The sequence below is a fragment of the Triticum urartu genome, chromosome 6, assembly GCF_003073215.2.
Source record: "Triticum urartu cultivar G1812 chromosome 6, Tu2.1, whole genome shotgun sequence".
In the NCBI taxonomy this organism is placed as follows: domain Eukaryota; kingdom Viridiplantae; phylum Streptophyta; class Magnoliopsida; order Poales; family Poaceae; genus Triticum; species Triticum urartu.
The window spans coordinates 178,691,902-178,714,527 of record NC_053027.1 but is presented as its reverse complement, the minus strand read 5'-3'; positions in this window follow the sequence as shown (position 1 = coordinate 178,714,527).

Genomic DNA, 22,626 nt, shown 5'->3' with positions numbered 1-22,626 from the left:
GCAGCAGGGTACATGTCTCGGGTCCAGAGTGCTTCAGCAGAGCCATCAGGGCTGCGGTGATTCCTCCTAACTTCAGGTTGGCGACAGGAGTCAGTAAGTTCATTGGCGAGTCCAAGCCTGACACTTGGTTTGAAGATTATCGAGTGGCTGTACAGATTGGTCGTGGCAACGATGAAGTGGCCATGAAGCACATTCCTTTGATGTTGAAGGGCTCAGCCAGAGCGTGGCTGAATCAATTAGCACCTTGTAGTATTTATTGTCGGATTTCGGGTTCCGGCAGACCCTTAAGGTTCGAACTCTGGGGTGCGCACGGAGATCTTCCCCCTACCGACTCTCGCTTCTATGGCTCGCAAGAAATCTAGGCTGGAAAGAAGAACACACAAAGGACACGATGTTTATACAGGTTCGGGCCACCGATGTGGTGTAATACCCTACTCCAGTGTGTGGTGTGGTGGATTGCCTCAGGGGCTGATGATGAACAATATAGGGGGAAGAACGGCCTCGTGAGAGGTGTTCTTGAGCTGGTGCGGTGTGTTCCACTCGGTCTGGATCTCTCTCTCTCTCCTTCTCTTCTCTCTTTCTTTCTCTTTCTTTTCCCTTTTCCTTCTTCTCCTTTCTCTCCTTTTTTCTTGCCTCTCACTTCTCTATGGTGGTTAGTCCTATTTATAGAGGCCCTGGTCCTCTTCCCAAAAATGAGCAGGAAGGGCGCCAACAATTGGCCATTTTGAAGGGGAACATCTAGTACAAGTTATCCTAACCAAAGGTGGTCTTCGGCTGCCGAAAGCACTGGTGATGACACCGTCTTGGGCTCCACGGTGACCTCCGTCATGCCGCTCTGCTGGTCTTGGTCTCGTTGCACCGGAATGGTAACCTTTGCCCGATGCCTTGGCCTGTGCTTGCTCCCTTTGCACCGAAGGGGAAACAAGGACACTGCGCAGGCCGGCGCCCGCCTAATCTCGATCGTCATGGCTTGCGTCACGGGCTCCTCGCGAGGTGCCCCTGCCTTGATCTCTCCGCCTCCTCGCGAGCCTGCCTGATGAGGCTACTCCTGAGGTAGCCTCCTGTCGTCCTCCCCACAAGTCTTGGCCCCTTGCGAGGGTCTTTTGCTTGAGCTGATGAAGCTAGGCCGCACTAGGCCCCCACTCGAGCCACGCCGCAGGCCGCAGGAAGGCAAGTCTGGGGACCCCCGTTCCTACAACGCTGACATTTATACTTGGGAAGATCTTGCCCGAGTATTCGTCAAAACATTTGAAGGTACTTGCAAACGGCCAGCAGGGCTGACAGAATTGCAGTGTTGCGTTCAGAAACCGAATGAAACTTTGAGAGATTATATCCAGAGATGGATCACGTTGCACCACACGGTGGAGAATGTGTCAGATCACCAAGCAATTTGTGCCTTCAAAGAAGGCGTTAAGTATTGGGAGTTGAACCTGAAATTCGGTCGGACAGGAGATATGACTCTGACTCGGATGATGGAGATTGCCACCAAGTACGCCAATGGTGAAGAAGAAGAAGACCGACTCTGGAGTGGTAAGCACAAAACAGTCGCCCACGAAACCGGAGGAGGGAACTCCAGTCGGAAGCTGAAGCGCAAGGCTGAGCCAGCCACTCCTGGTGAAGCCTTAGCCGTGACTCAAGGAAAGTTCAAAGGGAAACCCAAAGGGCCGTGGAACCCCAAGAAAGTAAAATATCAAGATGGAAATGATGTGCTAGATTTACCATGCCACATTCACACCAAAAAAGATGAAGAGGGTAATTTCATTTACCCGAAGCATACCACTCGACAGTGTCGACTCCTAATCTAGCAATTCCAAGAGAAACAACCCAAGGAAAAGGAGAAGGAAGCGGACAAAGTTGAGGATGAGGAGGAGGACGATGATGGTTATCCCCACGTCAATTCCACTCTGATGATTTTCGCTGATGTTGAGAGTAAGAGTCGACTGAAAGTCATCAACAGGGAAGTGAACATGGTCGCTCCTGTGACATCCAGTTATTTGAAGTGGTCTCAGACTGCCATTACATTCGACCCAGCGCACATAGCCACCCCTGGGAGGCAAGCGCTGGTGGTCGACCCAGTAGTCGAAGGCACTCGATTGACTAAGGTTCTGATGGATGGTGGCAGTGGTCTGAATATACTATATGCAGAGACGTTGAAAGGAATGGGCATTCCGATGTCCAAACTCAGCGAAAGTAATATGAGTTTCCATGGAGTTATTCCTAGCAAGAAGGCTGCGTCACTCAGTCAGATCGCCCTTGATGTAGTTTTCGGTGATTCCAAGAATTATCGCTAAGAAAAGTTGACATTTGAATTTGTGGATTTCCAGAGTGCTTATCACGCTATTCTAGGCAGGCCAGCTTATGCACGTTTTATGGCTCGACCATGTTACGTGTACCTCAAATTGAAGATGCCTGGTCCTAAAGGGGTGATCACTATCACTGGCAGTCGAAAGTGTCGGATTACGGGTTCCGGCAGACCCTTGAGGTTCGAACACTGGGGTGCGCGCGGAGATTTCGCCTCCTACCTACCTGCACCCTTCCGCCATGCTAGGATCTGAACTAAGGAAAGAACAACACAAGAGACGCAGGGTTTATACTGGTTCGGGCCACCATTGTGGTGTAATACCCTACTCTAGTGTGTGGTGTGTGGATTGCCTCTTGGGCTGATGATGATGAACAATACAAGGAAGAACAGCCTCGCGAGGGTCTGTTCTTGGCTGAGGCGATGAACTGCTCGGAGGAGTTCAGCCACCTTTCTCTCTCTCTCTCTCTGCTCTCCCTTGACCGACCCTTCTAACGAGGCTCTTCCTTCCTACCTCTTTTCCGTCCTCCCCCTCAGCTATGTGGGTGGCTGGTCCTATTTATAGAGGCCCTGGTCCTCTCCCCAAATATTGAGCGGGAAGGGAGCCAACAATGGCGAGTTAATTTGAAGGGGGACAGCAAGTATCAGCTATCCTAACAAAAGTAGTCTTCGCCTGCGCAAAGCTCTGGTGATGACGCCGTCTTGGGCTCCACGGTGACCTCCATCTCGTAGTCCTCCTGGTCTTCCTCTCGTTGCACCGAAATGGCAACCTTTGCCTGATGCCTCGGTACTCCGTGGCTGCGCTTGCCTCCTTTGCACCAAAGAGGAAAGGAGGACGCTGCGCGGGCTGGCACCCGCCTGGCGCCCTGAGTTGTCACGGCTTGCGTCATGGGCACCTTGTGAGGTACCCCACCTTGATCTCTCCTCCTCCTCATGAGCCAGCCTGACGAGGCCGTGCCTGAGGAAGCTTCGCGTTGTCCGCCCCGCGAGGCTTGGCCCCTCGCGAGGGTCTTGGGTTTGTGTTGGTGAAGATGGGCCGTGCTGGGCCCCCCTTTGAGCCACGCCGCAGGGCGCAGGCAGGCAACTCTGGGGACCCCCGTTCCCAGAATGCCGACAGTAGCCCCCGGGCCCAAGGCGCCCCGGACTTGGCCGTGCAGGGAGGTGGAAGGGAAAGAGCGAAGCGCCGCGGGCCCTAACAGCCTGCGGCCTTGGGCGCCGCATGGCGGTTGACTAGACGTGGGAGCCTCCACTTCCCCACGACGCCTCGGCAACTGCACGGATGGGACAAGTCCCTGCATGCAAAAACGGGTCATGATTACCTGTGATCGTGGAGGCCAGCGGTTAGCCTTTGCCGGCCATAAGTACGGAACGGCGCGCGCCCTTCTAGTCCACCCCTCCTTGCTTCTCCTTCTTCCCGATCCTTGCTCCGTCTTGCCGCGATGGCTCTGATCCGCTGGTTCTCGGCCGCATAGAAGGGAAAGGCTCCCCGAGAGGGGCTAGACCCTCTCCCGCCGTAGAAACGGCTCATCCCCCGTGGCCCGGACGAAGGGGCCCTTCAGGTGGTGCCGAGGCCTTGGGGAGAGCGGGCGCCGCCGGGGTTCCTGCTTCCATTGTACGCCCATGTCGAGGGCCCCGAAGGAGCTGATGCTGACCGCCACGGGTGGCTCCGCCGTCGGCGCCGACGGGTCACGAAGGTGTGGGTCGTCCCCCCTGGGGTCCACACCGAGGGCTCCTCCCAAGAGTTCGTGCTCCACGTCGCCATTCCTCTTCAGTCTTGTATTCGCCTGCCTCCCTTCTTCGCCTCCATCATCCCGCAGGGGGAGCCCCTAGAGCTCTGGCTGCAGCACGCCGGCTGCAGCACCCTCGCGACCGAGGCAGAGGTCGCGGTCGTCGCCCCGGGCGAGGTCTCATGACCCGGGGCTGGAGGGAGATCGCCCGGGTTTGCAGGACAAGGGGAGTCTTCGTGATCCACTTGGACTACGACGGTGCTTCGGTGATGCTCTTCAAGGTCTTCGATGCGAGCGGGCGCCGGCTGGAGTGCTGCCCTGGGGAAGGTGGCCAGGGCTCTGCTGTGACGAGGACTGGGCACGCCACCCACTCCCTTGGAGGCTCCTCAGGTGGTGGAGGTGTTGGAGGTTCCAGCGACTCCAGCGAGCTCTTCGCGACTCCGGAGACGAGCGACGACAGCTACGAGCCCCCGCGCCGGCGCCGCTCCTGGAGCAGGGCGGGCTCGTCAGGCCGCCGCCGACTCTGATCTCGATGGGGTTGGCGTCGGTGCTTGACGGCCCACTGTTGATGATGGCGTCTTTTGCAGGGACGCGCGTAGTTTGTGTTCCTTTAGGATCCGTTCCCTGCGAGGAATCAAAAATGCATCCCGTAGGGGCTTGTAAGGTGCTTGTGATCCTGTCTTGTATATATAACACTTGTCGTAGAATTGCGCGAGTTGCTCATTCCATCTTAGCTCAGTCCTCCCTTTCGAACCTCACAAGGGCTTGGTGCTCTGCGCCAACAGGTCCCAGTCCCAAGGCGGCTTCAGCCGTCGCTGGTATGCCAGGTCGCGATGCCGTGGTCAAGGCCAGGAGGTGAGCGACCCGGAGTCCTGTAAGAGCCCCTGAGTCACGATGCTCAGGAGGTCCCCTTTGGTGCCCAAGCAGCCGTCGTTTGGTGAGAAAGGGGAGAGGCGTCGCTAACAAGGGATAGGATTAGGTGCAGGGCTGGTGCCACGGTAGCTGGCGCTTCTGGGCGATAACTTATCTCGAGGATCAGGGGCCGCTCTCTGGTGTTGGCCGGGTCCGTGCGTCGGCAGGAGCGGGGTTGCTTGGCGAGGTCTGCGTGTGTCTCCTCCCTCTTGCCTTAGCTCCCCTTTCGGCTCTACGTCCTCGGGTCCCAGCCCTCGAGCGAATCTCAGTCGTCGCTGGTATGCCAGGTCGCGATGCCGTGGTCAAGGCCAGAGGGTGAGGGCTGGAGAGCCAGTAGGAGCCCTGAGTCACGATGCTCAGGCACCCCCCCTTTAACGTGCAAGCAGTTCGCGCGGATGAGAGTGAAGGAGGCACAGCAAGAGCCTCGCCTGACGCAGCTCCTTCAGGAGGTCCTGCAGGTCCATCATAGAAAAAGCAAGGGGTTGCCATGCAGTTGACGGTCAGCCATTGGTTGCTTCCGAGGGGCGATGAGGCACTGAAGGCTTGACGAGGTGACGCTATGCGGGGCTGCTGCGGACAGAGCTCAGCCATCCAGGTTTGTCGGTGTTGCAGGGACGGACCCATGCGCAAGCGTCGTGCCGTTCGGGAGCAGCTCTGTTAGTTGGCGTCAGCTGAGCAGGCAACTAGGTAAAACACATTAGCCACGAAGGAGTGGATTCGTTCAAATAGATGCTGGGAATGCGGAGATCACTGGGTCAGGCCCAAGCAATTTGGGGGTCATGCAGCCTGAGGGGCGCCCCCAACAAGGTAAGCTAACAACATGGAATAAAGGGATACACGCCGCAGGGACGGACCCACGCGGCCTGGGAATAATGCAGCCCTGGGGGCGCTCCCAGCTAGAAGTAAAACTCGAAAGATGTCACCTGATGATGTTGAGGACGAAGGGGTGTTGGTGTAGCAGGCTCAGGGGGCTACGGGAGCCGATCCACACGAGCCCCCAGGCCCAGGGGCCTCGGGAGGCTTCGGAGGCGCCGGCGGCTCCTCGCGGGCCATCTCCATCTCTGCCAGGGCTGCGGAATGCCTGGCCTCTCGTGCCTACGTGATGCCCCTCATGAGGCGCTGGTACGCGTCAGCCGCGTTCGGCAAGCCGTAGGGCATACGAACGTAGCTGTGGGGTGGACCTCCGCAGCGCCCCACTCGCGAGGGCCAGAGGCGCTCCAGAGAGACGACTTGGTTGAGCCCTGGTATGTCGATGCAGACGCGCAACCCACCATCCTTGTCTAGATGGGGGGCCACTGCTGGTAGGCGGCGGGCGCCTCTCATGACTCTTGACTCCTGTAGCTCCTGAATGGCCTTGCTGACGAACTCCTGTGGGTCTAGATCTCCTTGCCTTGCTCCTTCTTGAGGGAAACGTGCTCCAAAACACGCCTCCATGTGGTGCCCAAGCGCCTCCCTTGTGACCCTAGCTAGGTCGCTGGCCCTCCAGGGGAGAGCCCCCGAGCCCTGCCTAGGGAGGGTGCCGGGCGCGCTTTCCTAGGCGATGGAGGGAGGTTCCCCCTGGTCAGGCGCGGGCCCTGAGGGGCCTAACTCCTCAGGGGCCGGACCGGACGATGTCTTCTTCTTCTTGGGGGCGGTCTCGGGAAGCCTCCTGCTTCCGCGATCCGGGTCTTCCAGTGATGCGGCCTGAAAGGCTCGTTCCAGGGAACACACCACGTCCTTCTCTTCACAGGGCACCGTGATGACTCCGCCACTTCCTGGCATCTTGAGGACATTGTAGCCGTGGTGAGTTACGGCCATGAACTTGGCCAGCACTGGGTACCCAAGGATAGCATTGTACGGCAGGCGAATGTGAGCGACGTCGAAGTCGATGAGCTCGGTGCGGTAGTTGTTGCGTGCCCCGAAGGTGACAGGGAGGCGACCTGCCCAATCGGTACCGTGGAGCCGTCAGTGATACCGGAGAAGGGCTTGGTTGTCTGAAGCTGGCTATAGGGCACTTGGAGGTTGTTGAACGTCTCCACGGACAGGACGTTGAGCCCTGCCCCGCCATCGATGAGGGTCTTGGTGACCACTACGTTGCTGATGATTGGGGAACAAAGCATCGGGAGGACTCCGGCTGTTGCTGCACACTTGAGCTGATCTGCTGAGCTGAACATGATGGCGCACGCCGACCGCCTGAGAGGGTGTGTGGCTTCGAGTCTGGGGAGTACTGCGTTCACTTCGTGGGCAAACTGCTTGAATATGCGCTGAGAGGCTGGGGCTTGTGCTCCACCCAAGATGCAGGCGATCACGTGCGGCTCCTGAAAGCCCCCAGCCTCCTCGTCCTGATGGCGGTCATCGTTTCTCCTTGGCTGCGGCGGCAGCGGTGGAGGCCTGCATTGCCTAGCGGGCGATCCTCGCGAGGCTGATCCCTCCAGTCTCCCTCGCGAGGCTGATCCCTCCATCCTCTCTCGCGAGGCGGGTCTTGCCAGCGATCCTCGCGAGGTTGGTCGCGCCACCCTTGGCGCGGCCCACGGTCTTCCCAGCGTCCTGCGTTTCTTCCTCCTCCTCGACCGTAGCCCCGGTCACCGCGGTCGGGGCGACGGCCGATCCTTCCTTCATGCACGGCTCGGAGTTCTTGGCATTCGTTGGTGTTGTGGGTGTGGAGGTCGTGGTACACGTAGTACCGGATGCCCTTGGGAGGTTCAGGCTGATCTCTGCCCCGCTTGGTGTCTGGTTCTGCCGCGAGCACTGCAGCCCCCTTGCGCTTCAAATCCTTGGCCTTGAGTTTCTTCTCTTCTGGGTCTGTGGCAGGCAGCTCGAGGAGGGAGAGACGCCCCTCCTCAGCCCTGGCGCACTTGTTTGCCAAGTTGAACAGCTCCAAGGAAGTACACAGGTCTTCATGCATCACTAGCTCCTCCTTCATCTTGACGTCGCGCACTCCGTCGGAGAAAGCTGAGATGATGGCCTCCTCAGTCACCTTGGGGATCTTAAGGCGTGCGTTGTTGAAGCGCTGGATGTACTTCTGCAAGGTCTCCCCGGGTTGTTGCTTGATGCGGCGCATGTCGCTCACGGCGGGTGGCCGGTCACGAGTACCTTGGAAGTTGGCGATGAAGCGGGTGCGCATCTCTTCCCAGGAGGAGATTGTGCCTGGAGCCAGGTTCAGGAGCCAGGTGCGGGCCCCGTCCTTGAGCGCCATGGGAAGCCAGTTCGCCATGACCTTCTCGTCTTCGTTGGCAGCTTCGATGTCCAGCTCGTAGAGCTGGAGGAACTCCGCAGGGTCGGCTGTGCCGTCGTAGCGAGGAGGCAGGTCTAGTTTGAACTTGCCGGGCCACGCGACGCTGCGTAGTTCGGTGGTGTAGGCGTGGCAACCTGCTGTGGCCACGGGAGGCCTTAGGTGACGGAGAGCCTGGTCTTGCATGTCCCCACGCGCTGGAGCAGGGGGATGGTCGCGACGTGCTGGAGCAGGGAACGCCCGGGCAGCTTCTGGCGGGCGAGGGACTTCTTGGCAGCTCTGTTCTTGCTGCGCTGGCACCTGACGGAGCGGGTTCCGCCCAAGGTCCATGCGCCTTGGAGCCATGGCGTCTTCTTGTGGAGGAGGAGGCCGGGGTGCCGTCGGAGCCTCTTCGCCCGTGCGGGGCAGGGTGCGGTGCAGCGGAACGGACGGCGTGGAAGAGCCCCCTGCAGCGCGGACGAGCTCGGCGACGCAGTCGAGCCATTCTTTGTAGACGTCGTCGACGGGACAGTAGCGCAGGAGCTCGTTTACCGCGATGAGCGCAGCCCGAGCCTCCATGGGCGTGCGGAGCGCGCGGGATGAAGATCCAGCTGGGGCGAGCGAGGGAGTTGCGGTGCGGCCGTCTTGCCGCACGGACGGATGCTGGGACGATGCTTGCCGCTCGTCCCCCGCCGGGCTGGTGGCGGCGTTGACGGCAGGTGACGGGGAATGGCGAGGACGCCCGCCGACAGGGGCCGTCTGGGCGACGCGGGAAGCGAGTGCGGCCCGGCGCTCGGCACGGGCCCGACGAGCGTTAGACATGGGCGTGACGGTCGGAGGAGAACGGGGCGGTGGAAGACGATTTCCGGCGCACCCCTACCTAGTGCGCCAAATGTCGGATTTCGGGTTCCAGCAGACCCTTGAGGTTCGAACACTGGGGTGCGCACAGAGATTTCTCCTCCTACCTACCTGCACCCCTCCGCCATGCTAGGATCTGAACTAAGCAAAGAACAACACAAGAGACGCAGGGTTTACACTAGTTCGGGCCACCGTTGTGGTGTAATACCCTACTCCAGTGTGTGGTGTGTGGATTGCCTCTTGGGATGATGATGATGAACAATACAAGGAAGAACAGCCTCGCGAGGGTCTGTTCTTGGCTGAGGCGATGAACTGGTGGGAGGAGTTCAACCACCTTTCTCTCTCTCTCTCTGCTCTCCCTTGACCGACCCTTCTAACGAGCCTCTTCCTTCGTACCTCTTTTTCGTCCTCCCCCTCAGCTATGTGGGTGGCTGGTCCTATTTGTAGAGGCCCTGGTCCTCTCCCCAAATATTGAGCGGGAAGGGAGCCAACAATGGTGGGCTAATTTGAAGGGGGACAGCAAGTATCAGCTATCCTGACAATAGTAGTCTTCGCCTGCGCAAAGCTCTGGTGATGACGTCGTCTTGGGCTCCACGGTGACCTCCGTCTCGTAGTCCTCCTAGTCTTGGTCTCGTTGCACCGAAATGGCAACCTTTGCCTGATGCCTCGGTACTCCGCGGCTGCGCTTGCCCCCTTTGCACCAAAGTGGAAAGGAGGACGCTGCGCGGGCTGGCACCCGCCTGGCGCCCTGAGTTGTCACGGCTTGCATCATGGGCACCTCGTGAGGTACCCCGCCTTGATCTCTCCGCCTCCTCGTGAGCCAGCCTGACGAGGCCGTGCCTGAGGAAGCTTCGCATCGTCCGCCCCGCGAGGCTTGGCCCCTCGCGAGGGTCTTGGGTTTGTGTTGGTGAAGATGGGCCATGCTGGGCCCCCCTTTAAGCCACGCCACAGGCCGCAGGCAGGCAAGTCTGGGGACCCCCGTTCGCAGAACACCGACAGAAAGAAGGCAGAAGAGTGCTTCCAGAAGGGCTCAAAGATCGCCGATGCACATATGGCAGTAGTGGAGTTGCAGGAGTATCAAAAATATGCAGATCCGAGTTATTTGTTGCGAGCTAAGAAGCCTGCCACAGATTCAGCATTCCAGTCGTCTGGTGAAACAAAGCCGATTCATATTCATCCAACGGATCCCAATGCAGCTCCGACTCACATTTCAACAACACTCTACTCCAAATAGGAAGAAGCGTTCATCCAGTTCCTCCGTGAGAACTGGGACATCTTTGCATGGAAACCTTCTGACATGCCAGGTGTTCCCAGGGGACTGGCTGAGCATCGTTTGCGAGTCGACCCAAAGGTCAAACCGGTCAAAGAACATCTTCGACGGTCTACCGTACAGAAAAGGAAGGCAATCGGTGAAGAAGTGACTCGGCTTCTGGTAGCTGAGTTTATCCGAGAGGTTTACCACTCCGTGTGGTTAGCTAATGTTGTCATGGTCCCAAATAAGGACGACTCACTTTTCATGTGCATCGACTTCAAACATATCAATCGGGCCTTCCCAAAATATCACTTTCCTCTCCCTCGCATTGACAAAATAGTCGACTTGACTGCGGGGTGTGAGCGTTTGTCCTTTTTGGACGCTTATTCCGGGTATCATCAGATCCGTCTGTATGGACCCGATGAGATAAAAAACAGCTTTCATCACCCCATTTGGGTGCTTCTGTTATGTCACTATGCCATTCGGTTTGAAGGACGACGGAGCCACATTCATGAGGATGATTCAGAAGTGTCTGCTCACTCAAATCAGTCGGAAGGTGGAAGCATACATGGATGACATTGTGGTCAAGTCACGAAAAGGTTCCGACCTACTGGCTGACCTTGCTGAAACCTTTGCCAACCTCAGAAGGTATGATATCAAGCTTAATCCATCAAAGTGCACGTTCCAGGCGGAAAATTACTTGGTTTTCTCGTTGCCGAACGGGGGATCGACGCTAACCCAGAGAAAGTGGGTGCCATACTCCGGATGAAATGCCCTGTGCGTGTGCATGATGTCCTGAAGCTTACTGGTTGTTTGGCCACCCTAAGTCGATTCATTTCTCGCCTCGGTGAAAAAGCACTGCCTCTTTACCAACTGATGAAGAAGTCAGATTAGTTCGAGTGGACTCCTGAAGCTGATGCAGCATTTGCAGAGCTCACAGCCCTGCTTTCCACCCAGCCGGTGCTTGCTGGTCCAATCAGCAAAGAGCCTTTACTGCTTTACATTGCAGCCACTGGACAAGTCGTCAGTACAATACTTACGGTCGAGCGGGAAGAAGAAGGAAAAGCCTACAAAGTTCAGCGCCCAGTATACTATGTCTCTAAAGTTTTGACTCCATCAAAGCAAAGATATCCACATTATCAGAAGCTTTTTTATGGGATTTATATGAGCACGAAGAAGGTTGCACATTACTTCTCTGATCACTCCATTACAGTCATCAGCGATGCTCCATTATCAGAGATTCTGAACAATAGAGATGCAACAGGTCGAGTGGCAAAGTCGGCAATTGAACTCCTTCCCTTAGATATCAAGTTCGAGGCAAAGAAAGCTATCAAGCCCCAAGCAATAGTAGATTTCCTCGCCGAGTGGATTGAACAATAATTGCCGACTCAAGTTCACTCAGACCACTGGACCATGTTCTTTCATGGTTCCAAGATGCTGAATGGTTCCAGTGCTGGGGTGGTACTGGTATCGCCCCGAGGAGACAAGCTCAGATATGTCCTCCAGATTCACTTTGATTCCTCCAATAGCGAAGAAGAATATGAATCACTCTTGTATGGGTTGCGTATGGCCATCTCACTCGGCGTCAGTCGCCTCATGGTCTATGGCGACTCAGATTTGGTAGTCAATCAAGTGATGAAGGAGTGGGACGTCAGAAGCCTAGCCATGACTGGTTACAGCAACGCGGTGAGGAAGTTGGAAAAGAAGTTTGAGGGGTTTGAGCTCCATCATGTACCCCGACTGAAAAATCTAGAAGGAGATGATTTAGCAAAGATAGGCTCCAAGAGAGAAGCTATTCCCAGTAATGTGTTCCTGGAGCATATTCATGCACCTTCAGTTCAAGAAGATCCCTTCACTGACGAGCCGCCGCAGCCTAGGAGTGCCACAGATCTGACTGAAGTTGAGGTCCCAGCCGTGGTCAACTTGATCATGGAGGTGTTGGTCATCACTCCTGACTGGACAGTGCCATGCATTGCATATATCCTTAGGAAAGAGCTCCTAGAGGATGAAGAAGAGGCTCGACAGATCGTCCGTCGATCCAAGACCTTTACTGTAATAAGAGGACAACTGTTCAGAGAAAGTGCAACTGGGGTCAGCCAGAAATGCATAACACCAGAGAAGGCTGAGAGATCCTCCACGACATCCATTCGGGGACATGTGGTCACCATGCGACCTCTCGGACCATTGTGGCTAAAGCATACTGAGCTGGATTTTATTGGCCACGAGCAAATGAAATGGCGAAAGATATAGTCGAAAGATGTGAAGGCTGCCAGTTCTACTCCAATATGTCGCACAAACCTACATCAGCCCTAAAGACCATTCCACTCGTCTGTCCCTTTGCTGTTTGGGGATTGGACATGGTTGTTCCATTGAGGACTGGTAGGAGCGGCTTCACTCATGTGCTTGTAGCAGTCGACAAGTTTACCAAATGGATCGAAGCCAAGCCTATTAAGAATATTGAAGCTAGTACTGCTGTCAGCTTCATCAGAGAGTTGATATTCAGATATGGGGTTCCGCACAGCATCATCACTGACAACAGATCGAACTTTGATTCTGATGAGTTCAGAACCTTCTATGCCTCACAAGGCACACGAGTCGACTATGCTTCAGTCGCCCATCCACAGTTGAATGGACAATTAGAAAGAGCAAATGGCCTGATTCTCAAAGGACTGAAACCCCGACTGATGCGAGATCTCAAGCACGCAGCGGGCACATGGGTTGATGAACTTCCATCAGTTCTCTGGGGATTGAGGACAACTCCCAATCGGTCGACTGGCCGAACTCCATTCTTCTTGGTCTATGAGGCTGAAGCTGTTCTACCGAGTGGCTTGCTTCATAATGCACCACGAGTTGAGCTCTTCTCCAAAGATGAAGCATAACAAGCTCGGCAAGACGCAGTCAACCTCCTAGAGGAGGAAAGAGAGATGGCCTTGATCCGGTCGACCATTTATCAGCAAGACTTGCGTCGATTCCACGCTAGACACGTGAAGGGTCGAGCCTTTCAAGAGGGAGACTTGGTTCTTCGAGTGGGTCAGCAGAAACCACACAAGCTCGGCCCAGCTTGGGAAGGTCCCTTCATTGTCGCCAGAGTGCTCCACAATGGAGCATACCACCTTTACAATGTCGACCATAAGAAGGATGAGCCACTGGCTTGGAATGCGGAGCTGCTCCGCCTCTTTTATACTTAACTACTCGTTCGAATAAAATGTAATAAGACATACATTTGTAATTTGTTTATCAAAGACAAGAGCTTTACAGTCCTCTGGAACGATTTTTGTTGCTTTTATTTGCGTCTGAAATCCCCAAGTGGGTCACTTAGCTGCGAATCCATTTCGCCTAAGTTCAAAAGAAAATCCTACCAAGTAGTGAGCAAGCCTCTCACTCGGGGGCTTAGCTGTGAATCCGTTTTGCCTAAGTTAAAAAAATCCTACCGAGTGGTGAGCAAGCCTCTCACTCGGGGGCTTAGCTGCGAATCCGTTTCGCCTAAGGTTAAAAAGTCCTACCGAGTGATGAGCAACCCTCCCACTCGGGGGCTTAGCTGCAGTCTAGTACTCGCCTAAGTTTGTAAAATCCTACCGAGTGATGAGCAAGCCTCTCACTCGGGGGCTTAGCTGCAGTCCAGTACTCGCCTAAGTTTGTAAAATCCTACCGAATGGTGAGAAAACCTCTCACTCGGGGGCTTAGCTGCGAATCTATTTCGCCCAAGATTAAAAAAATCCTACCGAGTGGTGAGCAACCCTCCCACTCGGGGGCTTAGCCGTAGTCCAGTACTCGCCAAAGTTTAAAAAATCCTACGGAGTGGTGAGCAACCCTCCCACTCGGGGGCTTAGCTGCAGTCCAGTACTCGCCTATGTTTAAGAAATCCTACCGAGTGGTTAGCAACCCTCCCACTCGGGGGCTTAGCTGCAGTCCAGTACTTGCCTAAGTTTAAGAAATCCTACCGAGTGGTGAGCAACCCTCCCACTCGGGGGCTTAGCTGCAGTCCAGTACTTGCCTAAGTTTAAGAAATCCTACCAAGTGGTGAGCAACCCTCCCACTCGGGGGCTTAGCTGCAGTCCAGTACTCGCCTAAGTTTAAAAAATCCTACCGAGTGGTGAGCAACCCTCCCACTCGGGGGCTTAGCTGTAGTCCAGTACTCGCCTAAGTTTAAAAAATCCTACCGAGTGTTGAGCAACCCTCCCACTTGGAGGCTTAGTTGCAGTCCAGTACTCGCCTATGTTTAAAAAATCCTACCGAGTGGTGAGCAACCCTCCCACTCGCGGGCTTAGCTGCAGTCCAGTACTTGCCTAAGTTTAAAAAATCCTACCAAGTGGTGAGCAACCCTCCCATTCAGGGGCTTAGCTGCAGTCCAGTACTCGCCTAAGTTTAAAAAATCCTACGGAGTGGTGAGCAACCCTCCCACTCGGAGGATTAACTGCAGTCCAGTGCTCGCCTAAGTTTAAAAAATCCTACCAAGTGGTGATCAACCCTCCCACTCGGAGGCTTAGCTGCAGTCCAGTATTCACCTAAGGTTTAAAATTTGTCCCTATCTGCATGGACGATGAGGTACAGGTCGACTGCAACCTTCCCCTTAGGTGCTGCGCCACAAGTACAACGTACGCTCCATCCCCATCCTCAAGGACGACGAGGTGCAGGTCTACCACGACCTACTACTCTGAGCTACGCCAGAAGTACAACGTAGGCTCCATCCCCATCCGCAAGGATGACGAGGTGCAGGTCGACCGCGGCCTTTTACTCCGAGCTATGCCACAAGTACAACGTACGCTCCATCACCATCCGCAAGGACGACGAGGTGCAGGTCAACCACGCCCTTCTACTCCGAGCTACGCCACAAGTACAACGTACGCTCCATCCCCATCCGCAAGGACGACAAGGTGCAGGTCGACCGCAGACTTCTACTCCGAGCTACGCCACAAGTACAACGTATGCTCCAGCCCCATCCGCAAGGACGACGAGGTGTAGGTCGACCGTGGCCTTGTTCTCTGAGCTATGCCACAAATACAACGTGCGCCCCATCCCTGCCCGTAGGGATGATGAGGCGCAGATCGATTGAACTCTCCACTTCAGGGCTACATCCCAAAGAGCAAATTCCATGCGAAGGCAAATACAAACATATTCAGAAATTAACCAAGTTCAGATAGATCCTAAAAATTCCAGGCGACAAGTATTCGAGCATCAAGCCCGAAGGAGTTTAATGGTTACATCAACCACTCGGCATCCCGAGGCAAATTTAAGGCAAGTTTAAATCTCAAAGTTTGTTCATTCGGCAGGAGGAGGGCTGGCAGGTTCAACGAATTCGTCCAAGTAGATTCCATCTGCAATCCGAGTGGCGGCAGCTATGAAAGTCTCCACAAAGGACTGGAAATCGTGCCTTTTGGTGTTGGCGACCTTGATCGCCGCCAGCTTGTCTTCGCGAGTTTCCTTGCAGTGGACTCTTACCAAGGACAATGCCACGTCAGCACCACACCAGGCAGAGGACTTCTTCCACTCTTGCACTTGACCAGGAACCTCGTTGAGCCAAGTCATCAGAGATTTGAGGTCATTTTGAAGCGTCGCCCTTGGCCAGAGTGATGAGTCGATCCGTGAAACTGCCACCTTCAGACGAGCGAGGTAACTTGTGACACTGGCGACACGGGATTCCAGTCGAAGCACATTCATGGCAGCCTCGTCGCCGACTGGAGAAACGATAGGGTCTAAACCCGTCTCGATCCGTCCAGTTTCCTCGTCGAAGTTTTGGCAGAATTCTGTAGTCAAAGAGTTAGTGAGTCGATTGGATAGGATTAACTCGCAAGCAGTAAAGCAGTCGGATTAAAAGGAGTACCTTCCAGCATAAGATAGAGTTTCTTGGCAAGAGTTCTCAGATAGGCTTCCACGTCATTTCTCTTACGAGCCGCGGACTCCAGCTTCTCATTCAGAGCCATCTTATCCTTCTTAAGACGAGTTACCTCTCGGTTGGATTCAATGAGAGAGGACTTCAGCTTGCTTACTTCTCCTTCCAGCGCACCGACCGAAGCCAGCTTCTGGTCTGCAAGGGTAGTCTTATCTTGAGCTTCCTTCTGCGCAACTGCAAGGTCCAGGTCCTTCTTTTCCAGAGCCAACTTCATTTTCTCTACAAAATAAGCAATTGGATCAAACAAGAGATCGAAGAAATATTTTAAAGGATGATCGATGTGAACAGTCGACAGGCAGTTACCTTCTGTACCAGCAGCTTCATCTTGAGCTTTCTTCAACTTTTGTTGGGCAAGCTCCAAGTCGAGGTTGAGTTGCCTCTGCTTCTCCTCAAATTCGGCGAACTTAGAAATGAGAGTACAAGATTTCTGTAGAAGGTAAAAGACATGTCAATCGACAAGATCAAAGATTATTTACTTCCGAGTAAATAAAACTTAAAAGTTTACTCAGACCCAAGTCGACCGCGGTCTCGGGGACAACACCCAGTGGGTGCACTTGGCGTGCCCCCACTGATTTAGACCCCACTCGACCGGTCCGCCCGGGTCGAGTAAAAAAAGAGAAGAAAGAGAGAAGAACTATTCAGACCCCGGTCGACTGCCATTAGTCGACTGTGGTCTAGGGGACTACACCCAGTGGGTGCACTTGGCGTGCCCCCACCGGTTCAGATCCCACTCGCCCAGGCCGAGTGGAAGAGCGCAAATACTAAAGACAACAAAACACCCAGTGGGTGTACAGATTCGACGCAAACAATAAGAGAGTGTATGAAAGAAAATATTTTAGGTAGCATATCCTAATAGAACAAGGTCAGTCGAAAGCCAACTTACCTAGACATTGGCCCGAAGAGCCGCGTTGGCATCGTAAGCAGCCTGGCTGTTCTAGTGCACCATCTTCATCCACTCCATCATCATGTTAGCCTGACGGATAGCCTCCGCAGCGGCGTCCGACTGGCTTTCCGGAACATGATAGTTGGTGAAGAAAGGGGCAGACAACCCAGATGCGGCAGCTTGGAACTCCGAGACATGGAGTTGGGCGGCTGAAGGAAACACCGGTACAATCGATGGTGCAAGGCGCTCACTCGACAATGGGACAACAAAAGTTACAGAGGCCCCACCTGCATCTTCAGGTTGTTGGAGAGTTGGTTCTGTCGTCAGCCCCGGCTGAGATATCTTGCCAGCCGCTACTTTTTTGTTCTTTCTGGGCCACGGGGCCACATCCTCATCATCATCCAGAAGCTCGATAACGTTGGGTGGGGCTGCAAATAAATCAGTCGACCCCAAGTGAATCGCCAGAATTTGATTGACCAAATAATCAAGAACAAGATCACGAGAATTTTACTTGGGTTGGAGGTAACCGCGTCTTCCATTTCCTCGTCTCGGTATTGGCGGGAAGAAGTTCCAGAGGTAGCAGCACTGCAAATGTCAACTTTCAGTCAGTTATGTTTTGTTGCTCGAGTCAACCAAAAGATCGGGTCAAATGATTACCCAGAGATGGTGGGAATGGTCACTTTGATTCTGGGAAAAGCCTTCGGTGGTTTGGAGGATGTGGCCTTCAATAGTTTCGGTGCAGCTGGCGGCGTAGTCTTGAGCTGTTTCGGTCCCTTCTCAGTCAGCACTGGAGAAGACGTCCGAGGGCGCTTTGAAGACTGCCCAGTCGGTGCGACCACCAGGTCAGGGGTGTTTGCCAGGTCGTGAACGTGCTTGGACCTCCTTTCTCTGCGAGGAGGAGAGTCGACCTCTTCTTCGTCACTCGGGTCGTCGCTCTCCTCATCCTCCTCTGCATCCGAGTGCCACTCGCCACTCTTGCCCCCGCTCGCCTCTTCCTCGACATTTTGCTCCTGCACTCCATTGGGCATCAAGTACATATCAATAAGAGCCTAAAAAGACAATGAACAAAAGAAAGACAGTCGACCATCAACAAGATGTTACATAGTGAATCAAGAAGACGCTCAACAATGCAGAATCGTACCTGTTTCGGCTGGCGCAAATGGTCAAATGGAACCACCCTCCTAGACCCCCGGGGATTATCCTTGTTGCCGGTAATACCTCTCAGCCACTTCTCCACTGTGTCCTCACTAACATCCTCCAGGTGGATCCAAGTGGAATCCTCGAGTCCCGAGTACATCCACATCGGATGGTCACGAGCTTGGAGTGGTTGGATGCGTCGACTGAGGAAGACCTCCAGCAGGCCCATACCAGTCACACCGTCGCGGACAAGTTGGATGACCCGCTTGACCAACACCTTCACCTGTGCCTTCTCTTCCGGGATCACTCTCAAGGAGGAGGGCTTCTCCACTCGAGCCATCGAAAAGGGTGGAAGTCCAGTCGACTGACCCGGGGTCGGCTGGTCCTTGCAATAAAACCAGGTCGACTGCCAGCCCCGGACTGAGTCGGGTAGGATCATAGCGGGGAAGCTGCTATTGTTCCTCATTTGGATTCCAAGACCCCCGCACATCTGTATCACGTGCGTCCTCTCGTCACTCGGGTTGGCCTTCTTGACCGTCTAGGAGCGACATGTGAATATGTGCTTGAAGAGACCCCAGTGTGGTCGACAACCCAAGAAATTCTCGCACATAGACACGTAAGCAGCGAGGTACACGATGGTGTTTGGAGAAAAGTGGTGGAGTTGAGCCCCGAAGAAGTTCAAGAAACCGCGAAAGAAATGGTGGGGAGGCAAAGAAAACCCGTGGTCGACATGCGTGGCGAGGAAGACGCACTCACCCTCCTGCGGCTGCGGCTTGGTCTCGTTCCCCGGGAGCCACGCCGACTCATGGAGGATCAGTCCCCCCTCCCCCAAGTCATCAATGTCATCTTGACTGATTGTCGTGCGGATCCAGTTGCCCTGGATCCAGCCAGGCGGCAGGCCGGAACTCGACGAAGATCCGCCCCGGCTGGTCTTCTTCCCTTTCGCCTTCGTCGTCGCCTTCTTCACACGCTCCAACGCCACCGTCTTCTCCTTCCCCATGGCAGCGGATCGAGTTCGAGCGAGGCGACGACGCCGAGAGCAGAAGCAGGCGCAACGGAGGAATCTAAGGAGGAGGAGGAAGAATGGGGGCGCACTGTTCAAAGGCCCCGGTCCGGTGTCTTATATAAGGTCGCTTTCGAGTGACTGACTTGTAGGCCCGGATGATCTTATCAAATCCCGCAACAGTCGCACACGCGATATGTGGCAAAAAAGGTGGCGCAGAGATCGAGGCGGCCTGCCTAATCCGTCCCAATTACTGTGGCCTCCCCCGCCCGGCGCGCTTCCCAAAATTTGAATCCCGTGAAATCCATAGGCGGCGGAGCAACCCTTCAAACGAAAGATGTTTTCCATATCAACACTCGAAACTTAACAACAAAAGTTCACTCGACAAAAACAAGAATGGATCAAGGCGACTAAACAAGTAGTTGAAGCCATCATGAAGGTTCATTTGACCTCTGGACGAGACACTCTCAAAGCACAAAAGCTGAATCGGAAGGATCATCAACTTCTTCCCCACTCGAATCCTGAACCATTCGGGGGCTAATCATGAAGCTACGTACCTAGGGTAGGGTCATAGACCTGACCTAGGCATCCTGCCCTAGGACAGCACCCTAAAGCCAGGATCATCCAAAGAGTATCATCATTCACTCAACCGAAAATGTTCCACTCGGAAGAATCGATGTCACTCGACAGGCAGAAGAGCTAAAGCCACTCTGCGTATGCAATGGTCGAGCATTTACTCATAGGCTTAATTGGCATTCATAGCACTTTAATGTGGGCGTTACCAGTAACGTTCTTTCTTCAATGTATCTTAAACCCTCTGTGTCGTAGGCTAGCTGGGGTCCTGGTGCACTCTATATAAGCCACCCCCTCCACAGGCACAAGGGTTTGCACCCCTTGTAAATCACATGCATATAATCCAGTCGACCGCCTCCGGGCTCCGAGATGTAGGGCTGTTACTTCCTCTGAGAAGGGCATGAACTCGTAAAACTTGCATGTACAACTCCTCCATAGCTAGGATCTTCCCTCTACACTCCTACCCCCATTCTACTGTCAGACTTAGAACCACGACAGCTATGACTTTGCCATGCTTAATGCTTGAAACTTTGGGCCCGGGTGGCATGATTTTAGATCTGAACCGTTTATGAATTCAAAATTATATCCATGTTTCAGATCTGATCTTGCAAGTTATAGTCACCTACTACGGTTATGATCTGGCAACCCCGGAGTGACAACAACCGGGCCCACTCCCGGTGATGACCGTAGTTTGAGGAGTTCATGTATTCACTATGTGTTAATGCTTTGTTCCGGTTCCCTATTAAAAGGAGGCCTTAATATCCCTTAGTTTCCAATATGGACCCTGCTACCTCTTGAGCACTGCGTTGGTTTTCCCTTGAAGAGGAAACGGTGATGCAGCAAAGTAGCGTAAGTATTTCCCTTAGTTTTTGAGAACCAAGGTATCAATCGAGTAGGAGGCTACGCGCGAGTCCCTCGCACCTACACAAAACAAATAAGTCCTCGCAACCAACACGATAAGGGGTTGTCAATCCCTACACGGTCACTTACGAGAGTGAGATCTGATAGATATGATAAGATAATATTTTTGGTATTTTTATGATAAAGATGCAAAGTAAAATAAAAGGCAATGAAAATAACTAAGTGTTGGAAGATTAATATGATGGAAGATAGACCCGGGGGCCATAGGTTTCACTAGTGGCTTCTCTCAAGAGCATAAGTATTTTACGGTGGGTGAACAAATTACTGTTGAGCAATTGACAGAATTGAGCATAGTTATGAGAATATCTAGGTATGATCATGTATATAGGCATCACGTCGGAGACAAGTAGACCAACTCCTGCCTGCATCTACGACTATTACTCCACACATCGACCGCTATCTAGCATGCATCTAGACTATTAAGTTCATAAGAATAGAGTAACGCTTTAAGCAAGATGACATAATGTAGAGGGATAAACTCATGCAATATGATGAAAACCCCATCTTGTTATCTCAATGGCAACAATACAATACGTGCCTTGCTGCCCCTACTGTCACTGGGAAAGGACACCGCAAGATTGAACCCAAAGCTAAGCACTTCTCCCATTGCAAGAAAGATCAATCTAGTAGGCCAAACCAAATAGATAATTCAAAGAGAGTTGCAAAGATAACCAATCATACATAAAAGAATTCAGAGAAGATTCAAATATTGTTCATAGATAAACTTGATCATAAACCCACAATTCATCGGTCTTAACAAACACACCACAAAAGAAGATTACATCGAATAGATCTCCACGAGAGAGGGGGAGAACATTGTATTGAGATCCAAAAAGAGAGAAGAAGCCATCTAGCTAATAACTATGGACCCGAAGGTCTAAGGTAAACTAATCACACTTCAACGAAAAGGCTATGGTGTTGATGTAGAAGCCCTCCGTTATCGATGCCCCCTCCGGCAGAGCTCTGGAACAGGCCCCAAGATGGGATCTCGTGGATACAGAAAGTTACGGTGGTGGAATTAGGGTTTTGGCTCCGTCTTTGATCTTTTGGGGGTACATAGGTATATATAGGAGGAAGGAGTACGTCAGTGGAGCAACAGGGGGCCCACGAGGGTGGAGGGCGTGCCTGGGGGGTAGGCGCGCCCCCCTACCTCGTGGCCTACTGGTTGATTTCTTGATGTAGGGCCCAAGTCCTCTGGATCATGTTCATTTCGAAAATCACGTTCCTAAAGGTTTCATTCCATTTGGAGTCCGTTTGATATTCCTTTTCTTCGTAACCCTAAAATAGGCAAAAAAACAACAATTCTGGGCTGGGCCTCCGGTTAGTAGGTTAGTCCCAAAAATAATATAAAAGTGTATAAAGATGGAGCGTGTCATAGTAAACGGAACGGTGGAAAGTTGCATGGTAATATATCTTGGAATGGCTATGGAAATGCCATGATAGGTAGGTATGGTGGCTGTTTTGAGGAAGGTATATGGTGGGTGTATGATACCGGCGAAAGGTGCGAGGTATTAGAGAGGCTAGCAATGGTGGAAGGGTGAGAGTGCGTATGATCCATGGACTCAACATTAGTCATAAAGAACTCATATACTTATTGCAAAAATCTACAAGTTATCAAAGGAAATTATTACGCGCATGCTCCTAGGGGGTAGATTGGTAGGAAAAGACCATCGCTCATCCCCGACCGCCACTCATAAGGAAGACAATCAGTAAATAAATCATGCTCCGACTTCATCACATAACGGTTCACCATACGTGCATGCTACGGGAATCACAAACTTTAACAAAAGTATTTCTCAAATTCACAACTACTCAACCAGCATGACTCTAATATCACCATCTCCATATCTCAAAAAAATTATCAAGTATCAAACTTCTCATAGTATTCAACACACTCATAAGAGAATTTTATTATTAATCTTGAATGCCTAACATAATTAAAGCAAATTACCATGCTGTTTTGTAGGACTCTCAAAATAAT